This window comes from Triturus cristatus, chromosome 10 (genome assembly GCF_964204655.1).
Source record: "Triturus cristatus chromosome 10, aTriCri1.1, whole genome shotgun sequence".
NCBI lineage: Eukaryota > Metazoa > Chordata > Amphibia > Caudata > Salamandridae > Triturus > Triturus cristatus.
Genome location: NC_140593.1, coordinates 64,253,311 through 64,268,004, shown reverse-complemented (window position 1 = coordinate 64,268,004; position 14,694 = coordinate 64,253,311). Strand labels below are relative to the sequence as shown.

Here is a 14,694-nt window from a genome sequence, read left to right as displayed (position 1 = left end):
GTTCATACCCAATTTTTCACAACTGGCCTCACCCCTAACCAATCTCCTAAAAAAGGAGACAAAAACCGAACAAGAATTGAGACAGCCCTCACCCACTGTAACGGTTGACTGCTGTTCCGCAGGAGTGCCAGAAACCTGAAGCGAGTCCTCAGCCTTCCCCAGCTGTCCTCCGACTCTATCAGACACTAGAGACTCAGCAGACTAGCCAGGGAAAACAGGGAAACAAAACAAGGGAAGGAGGGTTGTACTTCAATGGGTCATCAGCGTCTGGTTCCACAGAGAAGGAGATATACACCAGGCACACACCCTGTAAAACAAGTATTATGTAAATACTGTTACACACTTCCAACTCCCTACGTTTACTTTGTCTCTTGTCCTACCTACCCATGTGTTGCTCGTTACACTCTTGTACTGTGAAGACGTCACTGGTACACTGTAATATTCTATATAAAGGAGAGCACACTGTTAAAAGGAGATAAGACTCGGCCCCCACACTATACTTTTACTTCTGTTAATAACGTACCCCCAGTACTGGCATAGATGAAGTGACTCCCTAGATTCCGTTTGCCTGGTGACCCCTGTAGATGATAGGCTACAGAAATAGAGAAGACACAACTTCAGAACAAACCGAAATACCCCCCTGTGTATTATTCATTTACATAACAAACAATATGTAAGATAATGTGGCGCAATGCGCCTTTACCGTGTTTCTGTCGCGCAGTATCCACACAGTGGTTCACGCAACACCCAGGGAGAGACTGGACACAATTTGCGAGGATAAGGACAGCATGGGAAGGGATACTAGCTGAAACACCACCAGGGTACTATGAGCATAACTCAGGAAGGTGGTCTCTGGAAGAAGCGATGACAACCGTTTGGAGTACTTGTCACTAGGACCCACATAAAAGAGAGAAAGGATACGAATAGGAAGAATAGGGAAGTACTGCTCGTGTCAGAAAGGAGTAGGTACTCCTGGCTAGTAGAAGGACTACGGGAACAGTTTGGAAGGACAGGACGCTGGAACGTTGTTACAGCAGAACCGTAATGACAGGGAACTACTGCTACACCCACACAAGATCTCTCACTTGAATTAAGGAAGGGACGCGGGGTAAATGCGTCTCCGAAAACTCTGGTAACGGAGCAGACAGGACCAAAAAGCTCGAGGAGAGCAGAACGCTTCGTACTCCCGCGCGAAGCCAGAAACAGGAAGAACCTAACCAGGAAGTCAGGCAGCTGAGCGTCAGGACGGAAAGGGATCTCGAGGCAAGAACGCTAAGCGCGTCTCTTTGCCTCGAGATTCTTTAAACACTGCTGTGTCGGGAGTCGCGGAGCGGAGAGCATGACACCCACCCTTACAAAGGCTTTTATGCAGGTGAAACACGCCCTTACATCTCGGCCGGTCTTACTCAGCCCTGACTATTCCCGGCCTTTTGTTTTACAAACAGACGCCTCAGACACGGGATTAGGCGCTGTGTTATCCCAACTGGACCCCCAGGGACATGAAAGACCTGTCCTATATATAAGCAGAAAACTGCTTCCACGAGAAAAGAGATACGCTGTTATCGAAAAAGAGGCCCTCGCCATTAAATGGGCTGTGGACTCCCTTAGGTATTATTTGGAGGGTCGAGAATTTACCCTTTATACAGACCACGCCCCCTTAGAATGGTTGTCCAGGAACAGAGGACACAATGACAGAATATTGAGATGGTTCCTTGCACTCCAACCATACCGTTTTCAAACCCAGCACCGGAAATGCTGATTATCTATCCCGATACCCACTTGATCCTTTTCTTGCTAGCAAGAAAGTTAGGGAAGGGGGATGTGAGGAGGAGCCCGCCTTCACCCCCGTGGCAGACCTTCGAGACAATTTATCACCCATCGAGCGGTACGCGCCCGTCAGGCAAGGGTTAATTAACCCGAACTCCTCTTCCCCGCAGGAACGCCCACTGAGGGAAGCGATCCAATGGGTGGAGTCCTGGGGACATAGAAGGGCGGACCCGGCAGCCAAGGGGGAGTCTCCGGAAGACGCCTGGAAGGAGGAAGACGGTGAGCGAAGGACCGACGCGGAAAGACTGGAGGATCAGCGGGCGAGGACAGCGGGACCGGGACCGGACGAGGACCGCGACGACATCGCCCCCATCCTGGTCGACGAAGACGAAGTTTCAGCGGAACCGGAGTCCTGGTCGGAGGACTGGTGGACGCCCCCGGAGGACACCTGCACGCCGCCGTAGCTCCGGAGAGTTATGGCTTCCACGGTACGTGTTAAGGGGATTGTGGTTATAACAGGTGCCGGGAGGGAGTTGCGGCCATTTCTTTGTTTGTTTAGTTGGTCGGGGAAGCAGGGGGAGTACAGAGGGGCACAACTAGAAGGAGTCAGTCAGCCATTCATTACCTCCACCCTCTAAGGCCCTCAGACCTGGGAAATAGGTCACTAATCGGTTCAGGCAAGAGAATACTCGTCACCTGAAGTAAGGGGCGAGCTTGTGCTTCTAAGTACGTTTGTTTTCTTTTCTTTTCCCCATAAGTACTTGCACGCCCTACACTTTCACCCGCGCATATCACAACATCCTTAGCCTGAGCACTGGGTGTGTCAACCCCCCCCCCCCTTTTCTGTTTACCCTTGGTGACGGTAGTTGTCCCACCACTCGACAGTCATACTTACCGCTTGTTGTCTCTTCTCTTTCCATGGTACCCGGGGAACGTCAACACCAATTACCTGGAGAGGACCCCATTGGCAGACGAGACTCAAGCATCACCCGCGAATCGACAACCACGGAGCCCACCTGTGTTTACCCTTTGACTATTCATTCTGTGTCTCTAATAAATACGCCATCATAGATCCACGCATAAGACCTCCTCGGTTCTTTTTCCGCCCATCCCTCTCACATTACCTGACATAGATTCTTTCATCGCAGTCTTCATCCACTTTTGGGTAAGACTTGTTATTTTTAGTTCATTTAGTGACGCCTACCCTTGTTTCATCACACATGCCTGACTTTGCTTGTTAAATCCTTCTATAGGCTGTCATCTGTCCCCCTCCTTCCTTGAGGAAGACCTGCTTTGACGCATATATTGTTGCGCGACACACAGGGTCGAAACGTCGGCGTACTACCTATGTCCACACAAAGCTTAAGAATATGGTCCCATTCATTATTGGATTATTAAGAATATGTGTAAAATAATAAGGACTTTGTATATAACTGTGTTTTTCCCCTTCTTGTCACTTGTTTTTTTATTAATGTTATATACAGTATTGTATCACCATTTATCACGTCACTATTCACCATAGTCACTTATGTCACGTTCACTAATTGAAAAATATGTATTGTGACAGCCTACTAACAATTTCGCGTTATCATTGGTTGTTTTTATAAAAATCCTGATTGATTCTAATTCTCTGGTATGTGTGATAATTTGCTTTTTGACAAATCTTTGCTTCTTGATACCTATAAGCTTTTGCTATTCACTTCAAGAAACTGACCCCTGACAGAACCATTTTCTCCTTTTTTGAAAAATCCTTCTCAGCAACATAAGATGCGAGTTGATGTTTCCGATCGCCGCTGTGCTGTGAGCACTGAAAGAGAGATCAGAAAGATTTGTCCAACTCAGAGGATTTTACTTTTTTAATAATGCACTTATAGAATAAACTATTTTCTACAATGCACACATCTACATCAAAAAGAAAAAATACAATAAAGAGTACAATACTCAAACATTAAGAGACCACAAGAAATAGCCAACACAACGGTTTGAAAAATCACCATTTCTTTTTCAGCTTAACTTCTACGTAGGGAAAAGGAAATAAACCCCTGAATTGAGTCCAGATGCCCCCCACCCCTCAGAGGCTACCCCTGTAGGCAGCACTGAAGCCCGGACCCCCGCTAAGGAGAGGCAAGCTAGTGGCACAGAGGGCTGTTCTGACCCCCAGTGCGTCTGTGGAGTGTCACCTAACAGAAACTGTGGCCAAGCTGGAGAAAGTTTGGGAATGTTTGTAACTAAGAACTTAGGTGCTGCACTTGAGACTGGAAGCACTGTGGCAATAGTAGCACACTACCTTCTCCACCTTAACCACAGGTAGCACCATGGCCATCACTCCCCAACACACCCAAACCACCACCATCCTAACCACTCTACCCTAATCACCACCAACCTACCTTAACCACCACCACCCTACCCTAACTACCGGCCAACCCTACACCACCCTGACCACCACCACCACCACCCTAAACAGCAGCACCACCACTACCACCACCCACCAACACGCTACCCACCATCACCCTACCATAACCAACCACCACCTCCTTAATACATACCACTACTATCCTACCACCACCCTTACCACCCGCACCACAAGTACCCTACTATCACAACCCTAACTAAAACCACCCTTTCACTCAACATGGCTCTCAATTACTGTAGTTTATTTTTAACAACCATTTTAAACTCATTACCTAATTGTCATTTTCATGGAAAGTTGTGGCATAGGTTTGTGGTTTTTTTTTAAATCTTGAGTATGTAGTCCTCACCTGAAATTATACATCTAGGTATCCAAAGAAGCTAATTCATATTAAACATTAAGAAACATTTCCCTATCTACTTATCAGCCTAAGCTATGAAATCAATATGTGAATGCTGAGAAGCAACTCAAATGGTAGGGTGTTGTGAACCCTAGGGCCAGGCATATTCATATTTGATAACTTCATATTTAATTGCCTTGTACAATTAAAGTGCTGTGCAGTGGGAATAAGGAAACAGTTGTCATGTATAAAATTGGGTTACTGATTGACTAGGGAGTGAGCCCTGGTAAAGCAGCAACCACAATCCTTGCAGGGTAAGGCACAAGACAACCCAAACTAACCTGTGCTCAACCCCTGGTAGCTTGGCACAGAGCAGGCTTAACTTAAAGGCGATATGTAAAGTATTTATGCAACACTTCAAACAGTAAAACTTTGAAAACACCGCACAAATATCCCACACCAAGTTAGAACAAGCATTGGCAGAGCAAATAGGTCTCGCCTTTGGGACCTTTTAAGTGTTTATCCATGCAACAGTTGATGTTGTTGCACCGAGGATATTGTGCTGGATAACTAAACATTTATAATGTCCCAAAGGCGAGACCTATTGGCTATGCCAATGCTTGTTTACGGTATTGTGCCCTGTTGAAAGAATTCAGCAGAGTACACTTAGACCGAATTTTGTATCACTTCTCCAGTGCTAATAGGCGTAATCTTTCATCACATGCAGGACATCTTTTGACGGCTCAGCTTGTGCTCTGACTTTTGGGCCTAAACTGGTAGCTAGACCCGATGGTATCAGAGCTCTTTTACAAGTTGCGAGCATAGGTGTGCTCAAGCTAAATACGAGGATACATCTATGTCAAACGCAGTCAAAAAATTGTAAACAACACAGCTTTACAATTACATATATTCGTTCTACTACATAGAGCGATCTCTTGCTTCCGTGCTGGATTTGCGCGAAGTGCCAGCACAAACATACAAGGAGTCGTGGTGGGCATTGGTGCCGCACCAGTGTATACGATTACCTCGCCGTTTTCCCCCATTATGCCCAAACTCTCACGTCTCAAGTTTACTTCCTACAATTGCAGTACGTGACGTTGCAGGGTCGCACCTTATGAGGCGCGCATAATCGTACATACACCCTGAACCCACATTGGAGGTCAGGAGAGAAATCATATAGGGGTTGAGCTCCGCCTGCCCTTACGTACAGGGTAGCAAAGCAAATTATTGTGTCTATGTGTGTGGTTGCTGCAGTAGGCTTCGGTGCTTCGGCACCACAACTATCTGCTACCTTACAACATTCCCAAGTATGGCAAGTCGTCCCCATTTCGTGAAAACTATAATTAGAATTTAAACATTTGAATTACATATAAATATTACGCTTAGAACCCCTGATGATGCGTTGAAACAGACATTTAATTCTTTAGCATAACCCCCGAATTGCCAAGTGTGCCCTAAAGAGTACTGAATAGGCACAACATATCTTACGGAGATAAAAAAAGTTTCAAGTTAAAATAACAGTGGAAAAAATACTGTAAAAGTATAACAGTGGGGAAAAAAAGACCAATTATTCAGTAGTAAACTTTATATTTAACTTTCTATGGCTGTCTTATGATTTCTGCAACCAATCCTTTAAAGAAGTAAAGTTTACAGCAGGGGGCGCACCCGTATAAAAAAAACTAGACAAAAGGAAAACTGCAAGATGACGTATCTATTGCTCGTTTTCTATTTTTGAAATCTTTACTCTGCAGAAGTTCATAGACAATAGTGTGAAAAATTCGCAAAAACGCAAAGTCCACGCAGCATTAAAGGCATTTGACACGACTGTCCTCCCAAAGATAGCGAGATGACCCAGCATGGAAACACGACCTTCATTTAATTTACATGGTTTATTTAGCAAGTCAATTTATAAATGTTTTTCTGAACAGGAATCATGGGGAGGTTCCTAGGCCGTTTGCAGACGCTTTCCTCTGCCGCCTTGCCCTGCCCCTGCTGTCGCATCACGACAGCTGGAAGGATCTTTCCTGGTTTGTCTCCGCTCGCCAGACGGAAGTTATAGAGAGCGCAATGAGATGCGGTCGGGTTAGCTATTGAGATGTGTGTGCAACCTGCTTGCCACAGGTTCAAAATTCAGGGGAGCAAACCCATCCTTTCATGCTTCCGACGCAGACAAATTGTGGTTTACAGTAAATCTGCATTCGAAAAAGCTACCTAAAACGCAAATTATCAATATGAAAGCAAACGACTAGGACTGCGAAAACATGTAGTTGATTCTATGAATAACAAGACGTGCGGCCGCGAGACACGCTCTGTGGTGGGGGAGGGGAGAGCAAGACAGAGAGGTGGAGCGAGGCGCGCTCGCTTGGGAGAGCGAGAGGAAAGCCAGATGGCACCTCTGCTCATGCCTGTGCGCGTAACCGCACGCAGTATGCCACCCAAAAAGCTGTGGTAGGCTTTTTAAAGCCCACTCACCAAATGTCTCGCCCGAGCAGCGCATGCGCTGGCTCAGGCGAGACCTAAAAACCAAGCATAATTTCAGAAATGAAAAGATCAAAACTGCAAAATTCCAATCAGTAGAACCGAGTTATACATTTTTAAAGAATAAACTGTAAAATAGCACCTAAAAGTAGCAAACATTAACCACGACTATCTGGTGACGCTGGACTTTCTCATGTTTTGTGCCAAGAGTTCCGTTTGTGTCAGAGAGGGTCGTGGGGAGGAAGTACAGCATTACGGGCAGTGATACGCGTGGTGTGAAAAGCAGGCCAGGCGTCATGTATGGGCTAGTGCTTTGCATTGGCAGTAATCTGCGGGCGATAGACGCTTGGTGTGCAAAGAGATGGGCTGGCGGCAGCCTATGTCGAATTTTAGTGTAAGCAGCGCAGTTCCTGTGCAAGCGGGCCTGTTCGCCAAGAGCCCAAAAGCTTGATTTCAAGCACACATGAACCACACCAAGGGTCCAGGACCTGAGAGACACCACTTGGGGTTCAGGAACTGGTTGGAGAGCCTTTATATGTCCCAGAGGCTCAGATCGGGAGGCCAGCAGACCAGCCCTTTGAGTTGCTCTGTTATGCTGGGTTCAATCTGAAGTTGCAGGTCAAGTTCTTCTTCCCCAGGCAAGAGGGCAGTACGTAGCAGGTCAGCAGGTCTTTTAAAGCAGCAGTCCAACAGTGGTTGCCCTTGTAGCAGCACAGCAGTCCTTCTTCCTGGCAGAGTATCCACAGGTCCAGAAGTGTAATGAGGAGTTGGGGTCTGAGGTGCAGTATTTATACCCAGTTGTGCCTTTGAAGTGGGGGAGAAGCTCCTAGAGGTATCCCATTGAAGCCCCCAGGTATCCTGCCTTCCCTGCCCTGCCCTTGTTTCAGGCTAACTATAGGGGGAGGAAGACCTTTCTGTGGTGGCAGGACACAGCCTATTCAGGAGTACGTGGGGCTGTGTCCAACTCCTCCCTCCCATCCCGCCAGTGTTGGCCCATCCAATAACACCTAAGCTCCCTATTGTGTGTGACTGTCTAGGAGGTACACACAAAGCTCAACTGTCAGCTACACCCTGTCATGTGACCAGAGGTATGCTACAGGCACTAAATGGCTATGGCAAGAAAATTCTAACTTTCTAAAAGCGGCTTTTTGAGAATTGTAATTTAAAATCAAACTTTACCATAAGTTAGGATTTTAAACTGTGATTCCAGAAACACAAAACATGAACTGGTTATATCTTCCCATTTGGAAATTACACTTCTAAAATGTAATAAGACAATTCTGATGTTATCCTATGGGAGAGATAAGCCTTGCAATAGTGAACAATGAATTTAAGAGTTTTTCACTACCAGGACATGAAAAACGTAAAATTCCATGTCCTACTTTTTAAATATATTGCACCCTGCTCTCTGGGCTGTATGAGGCCTACCCTAGGGGTGACCTATATGGAAAAACAAATTCAGAAAAAATGGAAAGAGCGAATGCAAAACTTTGGGGGTGACCGTGCAGAGAGGGCAAGGTCCAACAGTTCCTTACATTATGTGGCATGCTTTTAATCAGGCAAATTACAAGCTCAGGCAATCTTGCTCTGAAGACTGTTGAGTAGACTTTCCTCTGTTTGTCCCTTGCCCCTCCACTACACTCCATGTTGCTTTCACCCATGTGCTCCTCCCCCTAGCCACCCCTTGTTGTCCTTGAACTTGAGTGCTTCTCCCCTCGCATTGTTTTCTCGTCTGTGTGCGTCTCCTCGTTACACGCTGAGATCTCTCTTGCCTGTTTGCTTCTGTTCCCCCACACACCACTTTGCTCTCTCTCATCCATGATGAGTACCTCTCCTGCTGCCCTCCATGGAGCTTCGGGCGACCAAGTCCTCTGCAATGCTTCCCCCCATAAGTGCCTCTATGTTGCTTCTACCATTGTTCTCCTATTATTAACCCTCTACCCACACAAAAAAACACACGTTGGCACTAACTTTCAAAAAGAAAGACCTTGTGCAATTTATAGGCTCATGCAAGCGTGGTGCACACGCCTGCCTACAAAATGACATGCATGCAGCATAACACTTTTATTTTGTTTTAGATTCCTGTTTAGCCATGCTGCACAGCATTGTTAAAAAGCATTGGCAAAGCCAACAACTCCCACCGGAGGGACCCATTGGCTTTGCCATTGCTTGTTTATACAGGACAAACTTGGCTCAAGGCAATGATTGCACCAGATTATATTGCACATGGTCAGATTTATTTTTTAGGCACAAGGAAATTTAAGTTCTTTGCCTAGAACCACAGGTTATTGATATGGCACTAGGACTTGAGTCTGGTTGCCCAAGTTCATCACGATTCTTTCAATTAGCATATATATATGCCATAACATATTAAAATAAACTTATCGTTACAATAAATACATTGGTTTAAAATATTAAAAACTGTCCTTGTATAACTTTACAATTGAATACAGCTATGACAAATCGAGGGTCAGGAGGAGGACTCTTTGTGGTCTTTTTGTTGCGAGCCAAGTTCCCATGATAAAGCTTGCCACAAGCTTGTAGATTGCTCGATACTCTGAGCTGGCACAAAATGCTACTGCTTCTATACAAGTTGTAATTAAAAACTGTTTAGACAGTGGTAGAAATCATTTAGGGGCAGATGTACGATCGTATTTTGCGGTCGAAAACGGGAATTTGGTCCGTTTGCGACCGCAAAATAGGTCAGCCCCATGTACAAACCATATTTTGCGAGTCGCTAACCTATTAGCGACTTGCAAAATATGGTTTGCGACTCGCTATTAGGTAGGGGCGTGCCAAGGGCGTCCCTTCCTAATAGAGAGTCTCACCGCTATGTATGATTGTTTTGCAACCGCATTTGCGGTCACAAAACACTTGCAGTTTCCCTCCCCCTCCTTTTCAAAGGGGTGGTAAGCCACTCGCAAACCGGAAGGGGTCCCCAAGAGGGACCCTTTGTGAATGGGTACGAAAATATTTTTTAAGAGCAGGCAGTGCCCTTAAAAAATGAAACTGAAAAGTTTCATTTTTCTTTTTTAAATGCAGCCCGTTTTCCTTCAAGGGAAATGGGCTGCATTAAAAAAAAAATTTTTTAAAAAGGCTTTATTTAAAAAGCAGTCAGTGACATGGTGGTCAGCTGACCCCAGCAGGCCACCATCCCTGTGAGTACTGGCTATTCCCAATGGGCTTGCAAATTGTGCTTGCCTCTTGAATATTGATGAGGCATGCAATTTGCGACCACATTGGGAATCGCAAACAGTGTCTGAGACACTGTTGTACAATGCATTTAGCGAGTCGCAAAGTGCGAGACGCAATTTGATGCAATTTGCGACTCGCTAAATGCAAGCGTCGTACATCTGGCCCTTAGTGCGTAGGTGTTTCTTTTTTGTGCAAAATAGCAAAAAGGGCACTATTGTCTCCCAGCCAATCATTTTGCAGACGCAAAGATCAGAGTTGGTGCGTTTATTTGGCAAGGTACGATTTAACAGGTAAAGGGCCTAAGTGAAATGTTAAATATAAAGTGCAACGTGCATCAGGGCCGATGTCGTTTAGATATTGTTGCATGCCCAGGGTGAGCTTTGTGTGCAAATAATTATGGGTCAATATAGACTTGCATGCAAGGTCGATGCGCTCCTTGAGTTTCAGGTTTACAAAAGTTTCTTTGACCATAGAGGCAGTGACACTAACAATAAGGGCTGGGTCTAACCAAAGAGGTACGAGACTGAGTTCCTTTAAAAAGTTTCTTACATATTCTGATCAAGGATTGAGGTGGATCCTTCCTGTGGCTGATACCTCGATTATTGCTCTCAGACAGGACTCCCTGTGGCGACTGATTTAGACGTAGTCAGTTCAGGACAGCGGCAAGGGCGATGGAATCAGAGATGCGAACAATGCCAAACTCCAGAAATAAAAGTAAGAAGCGGCATGCCCCAGCCCAAATTTAATAGCGATCTCAGGAATTAATTTGGTATCTTTTGAAGATGTTTACTGCTACTATAATTCCCCATAGTTCTTCACCATAAATTGCTTCTGCCATTGATATAGGTTTGGAGAATAATGATCAATGATTGACAGACTAGCTTGTGCTCAACCCTCAGAATGGCACTGGCAGACTGCTGCAGAGTGCTAGCAACATTGTCAACATGATCTCGCCAAGACCGGTTGTTGTTGAAGGAAATCCCCATGTAGTCGTAGGCATTATTTTTGTCTTTTGCGTGTTGAGACAGAGACCGTTGGAATGGCACAAGACAAGATTACAGCATTGTCTGCAATCAGGAAGAAGGCTATCTTTTTGTTCCACAGCTTTGATACATCTGTCCACTCCTTGCTTAGAAACCTTTCAAAGTAATTCAAGAAGAGGGAAAACAGCAATGGAGCGCAGAAGCATCCCTGCCATACCCCCATGCAGTTGTCAAAGTAGGGGGTACATTCCCCTCTTCTTCCGTAGCGGACACAGGCGCGCCTGTCAGTGACCTTTCAACGCCTAGCTCATTGAGAGATTTCCATAGTTTTGTTCTATTTACCAGATCAAATGCTGATTTAAGGTCTGTAAACGACCGGTATAGCAGGGAATTAAGCATTTTTGGGAACTTGACACATACCATGTTTCGTTTTACGGCTTGGTCAACTGTACTGTGGAAATATGGATTTTCCTGGTCAGTTATGTCCCCTATCTTGGACCCCAACGGTTCCATGTGTATATCACAAGTACATATATGTCCCCCCCAGTTCCAGTTATGAAGACGCAAATACATGTATGCCCACCGTCAACATGTCCTCTGCCAGATCCGCCATGAATAGGCCGGATATTCCATTCTTAAATATGAAAGGCCACCGGCTTTATATGGTTCACTTATGCCATTTTTCAGTCCAGGCAAGTAGGCCCTGATTCTGTCATCAAACTCTTCTTGCCTTCTGCCTCTAAAAGCTCCAGCCCGAGCCTGCATCTGTGACCATGAACTTTGTCTCATTCTCTGCGCGGCTCACGAAGCCTGACATCAGCTTACTCTCTGCCAAGAACTGTATTTCACCTTCGAATTATCTGCTTCCCCCTCAGCCGATGCATTCCTGCCTAGTAGTTTAAGTAAACATTCCTCCAGTTACCAAGCAAAAAGGCCCATCTTCTCTGTCCTCATGCAAGTAATTCATAGCCCTGTTACCATGGAATATTCCTACCCCCTCGCATTCAGTGTAGACACTTAGACGCTTGTACACGCACAGTCAGTATAGAATAGATTCTGTCCGAGAGTCCTTCTTTTATGGATAACATAGTTCTTTAAACATAGGATGTTAGATATGATTTGGGATTAGGTTGACTTGACCCCCCAGACTTCTTGTCTTCACATATAGAGCTAATGTCAAGTCCCCGTCACCCCCTAGTTACACGTCAATTACACGTCATACTGCTGCGCGCGCATCCATGCCAAGTATTATCTTATAGATCCACCTATACATGACATCACAACCAATCATGTTCCTTTTTACTCATTATTACACCCATTTTCGGTTACGCAAACCAAACGTCAATGTCCTTATCAATTGTTACGCCTACTATATTCACTTCATTATAATGTATGGACTATAAAAGTTACTTCTTGTCAATAAAGTATGTACTTCACTTCCTGAACCCCCGTGGTGATGGAACTTGAAGCATCCGATTATAATCGACCACCGGAATAAAGTCCATTCCGAAACTCTAATATCACGGATTCTGCCTCTCATTTTACTGAGCTATTTTATAATGTTTCTGTATCAAATTCAGTCCCGGTAAAGGAGAAATATTTACCACATGATGGCGCCCGAACAGGGACACTTTCTCATCTCACGCGCCGGCGGTGCGTTGCAGGCCCGGTCTCCTGCCACAGCTGGACGGACAATAACGCGTACCAGCAGGATTTCCTGTATCTCCCTCCGGTCAAGCGGGGGCGACTGAGACTGCGATCAACACCCAGACGAGGCGGTGAGAAGTGCGAAGTATCCCGACCAGAGCCTAGCTGAGAGAGCAAGATCCGAGGTATATAGAGACCCACCAGTCCGAAGTCAAGCCCAGTGTCCGACGAGTCGAGTCGAGTCCGGTCCGGTTCAAGTTCAAGTTACTGAGGCCTTCCGTTTCCGAAGCTACCCGGTGAGTACCATTGCTGGGGAGGCATTTCTGACGTGCACATAGGTTGTGCCGGTCAAGACGGGTTTGGGTACACAAATCCGGTCTGCACTGTTTTAGCAGTGTATCTGTACTGTTTAGCAGTATATCAAGTATTCCGAAGTATTCCGAAGTGTCTAGTTATTGTCTAGTTATTGTCGAGAATTAAGCTTGGTGATTAGTTATGCAGACGATCATCATTGTTGTTTCAGTTAATGGTTTAATGTTAAATGTTTAAAGTGTTTAAGTATGTTCTGAATATCGTGGTATGAATGACTGTTCATTATCGTGTTTATTGTATTAAGTCTGTTCAAATTCAAGTATCAGGTCAAAATCAAGTATAAGGTCAGTTCTCAATATGCCGCTCTTTTCGAAATTAAGACAGATCACTACCAGAAAAGGGGTTCTCGAAGAAGCAGTCCCTATTCCTCCTAGGGACACTCCAGGGCACTTTATGTATCACAAACATGGCTTAGACGCTATATTATTTCTTGATTTATGGGTAGACTATACCAAGGGATTACCAGAAAGTCAGAGGTGGCCCACAGCGGGGACCTGGGATGCAGAGTGCATCATGAAAGTCGAGGAAGAGTTATGGAAAAGAAAAGTCAGACAGTCACAGAAAGACGCCGTTGAATTATGGCGTAAAGAATCACATAGACGAACAGAAAAAGCACGTAGACAGGAGGAGAAGAGTAAAGAGAATTCCAATAAAGTTCGAGAGAATCTATTAATTGAGGAAGGGATCCGAGTAAAATCAGAACAAGTAGACAGACAAAGAAATGCCCTTATGAATGGTATGTATCCCCTTCTGGCCGAAGGATTACCTAAGGCTACTCCAGAGACACCAAAAGACTTGCCAACCCCATTGTTCCCAATAAAGCAGTGGTTCCCAAACTTTTTGACCCATGGCTCCCTTGACCCACTTGGCAGTTGGCTGTGGCTCCCCACCATTTTTTTACCGGCGCACCGGGGTGCCGCGGCGCACAGTTTGGGAACCACTGGTCTACATGAAGAATCAAGCCTAGACGTGATGAAGGATTCAGAGAGTAGACATCACCATCATAAAACTTTATTTGCAATCAAAAAGATCTTATAAAGTACATCTCAATTGCTAGAGAAAGGCTCAAGGAGCTCTGTGGCGTTACAAGAAGTTTACATGGGGTGGGCTCTGATGAACCCAAGATGGCTCACCAGATCCCCTCTACCCAGTGTTTTAAGTGTGCTGGGTCCTGCTGGTGCAGTTCTAAAATGCAGGTGTCAGGACAATAGGTAAGTTTTACAGACACATCAGAGGAGGTCGCGCAGTAGTACATAAGTAAGCCCAGCCATATCCAAACATATTCAACCATTTGCAAACCTATCCATCATGTATCCTTCCATCTATCATTTCACTCATCCATCCCTTCATCCATCCTTTCACTCATCCATCCATTATCCATCCATCCACCCTTTCACCCTATCCATCTGTATACGCATCCATCCACTCTTCTACCCATCCATCCATTCACTCATCCATCCAGCCATTTACCCTTTCACCCATCCAGCCATCCTTTCACTTAC

General features: G+C 45.4%; 1 protein-coding gene across 2 annotated transcripts in view; it reads right to left on the bottom strand.

Annotated features, from left to right (window-relative positions):
* BTD (biotinidase) overlaps positions 1 to 14,694 on the bottom strand; it is a 291,215-nt gene that overhangs the window by 248,718 nt on the left and 27,803 nt on the right. Inside the window, exon 2 of one of the 2 annotated variants that reach the window (XM_085630423.1) lies at positions 93 to 307. The exons of the other annotated variant lie outside the window; for it this stretch is intronic. The gene's annotated coding sequence lies outside the window, so the exon portion shown is untranslated. The remainder of the gene's footprint in view (positions 1 to 92; positions 308 to 14,694) is intronic. 2 annotated transcript variants of the gene reach the window in all.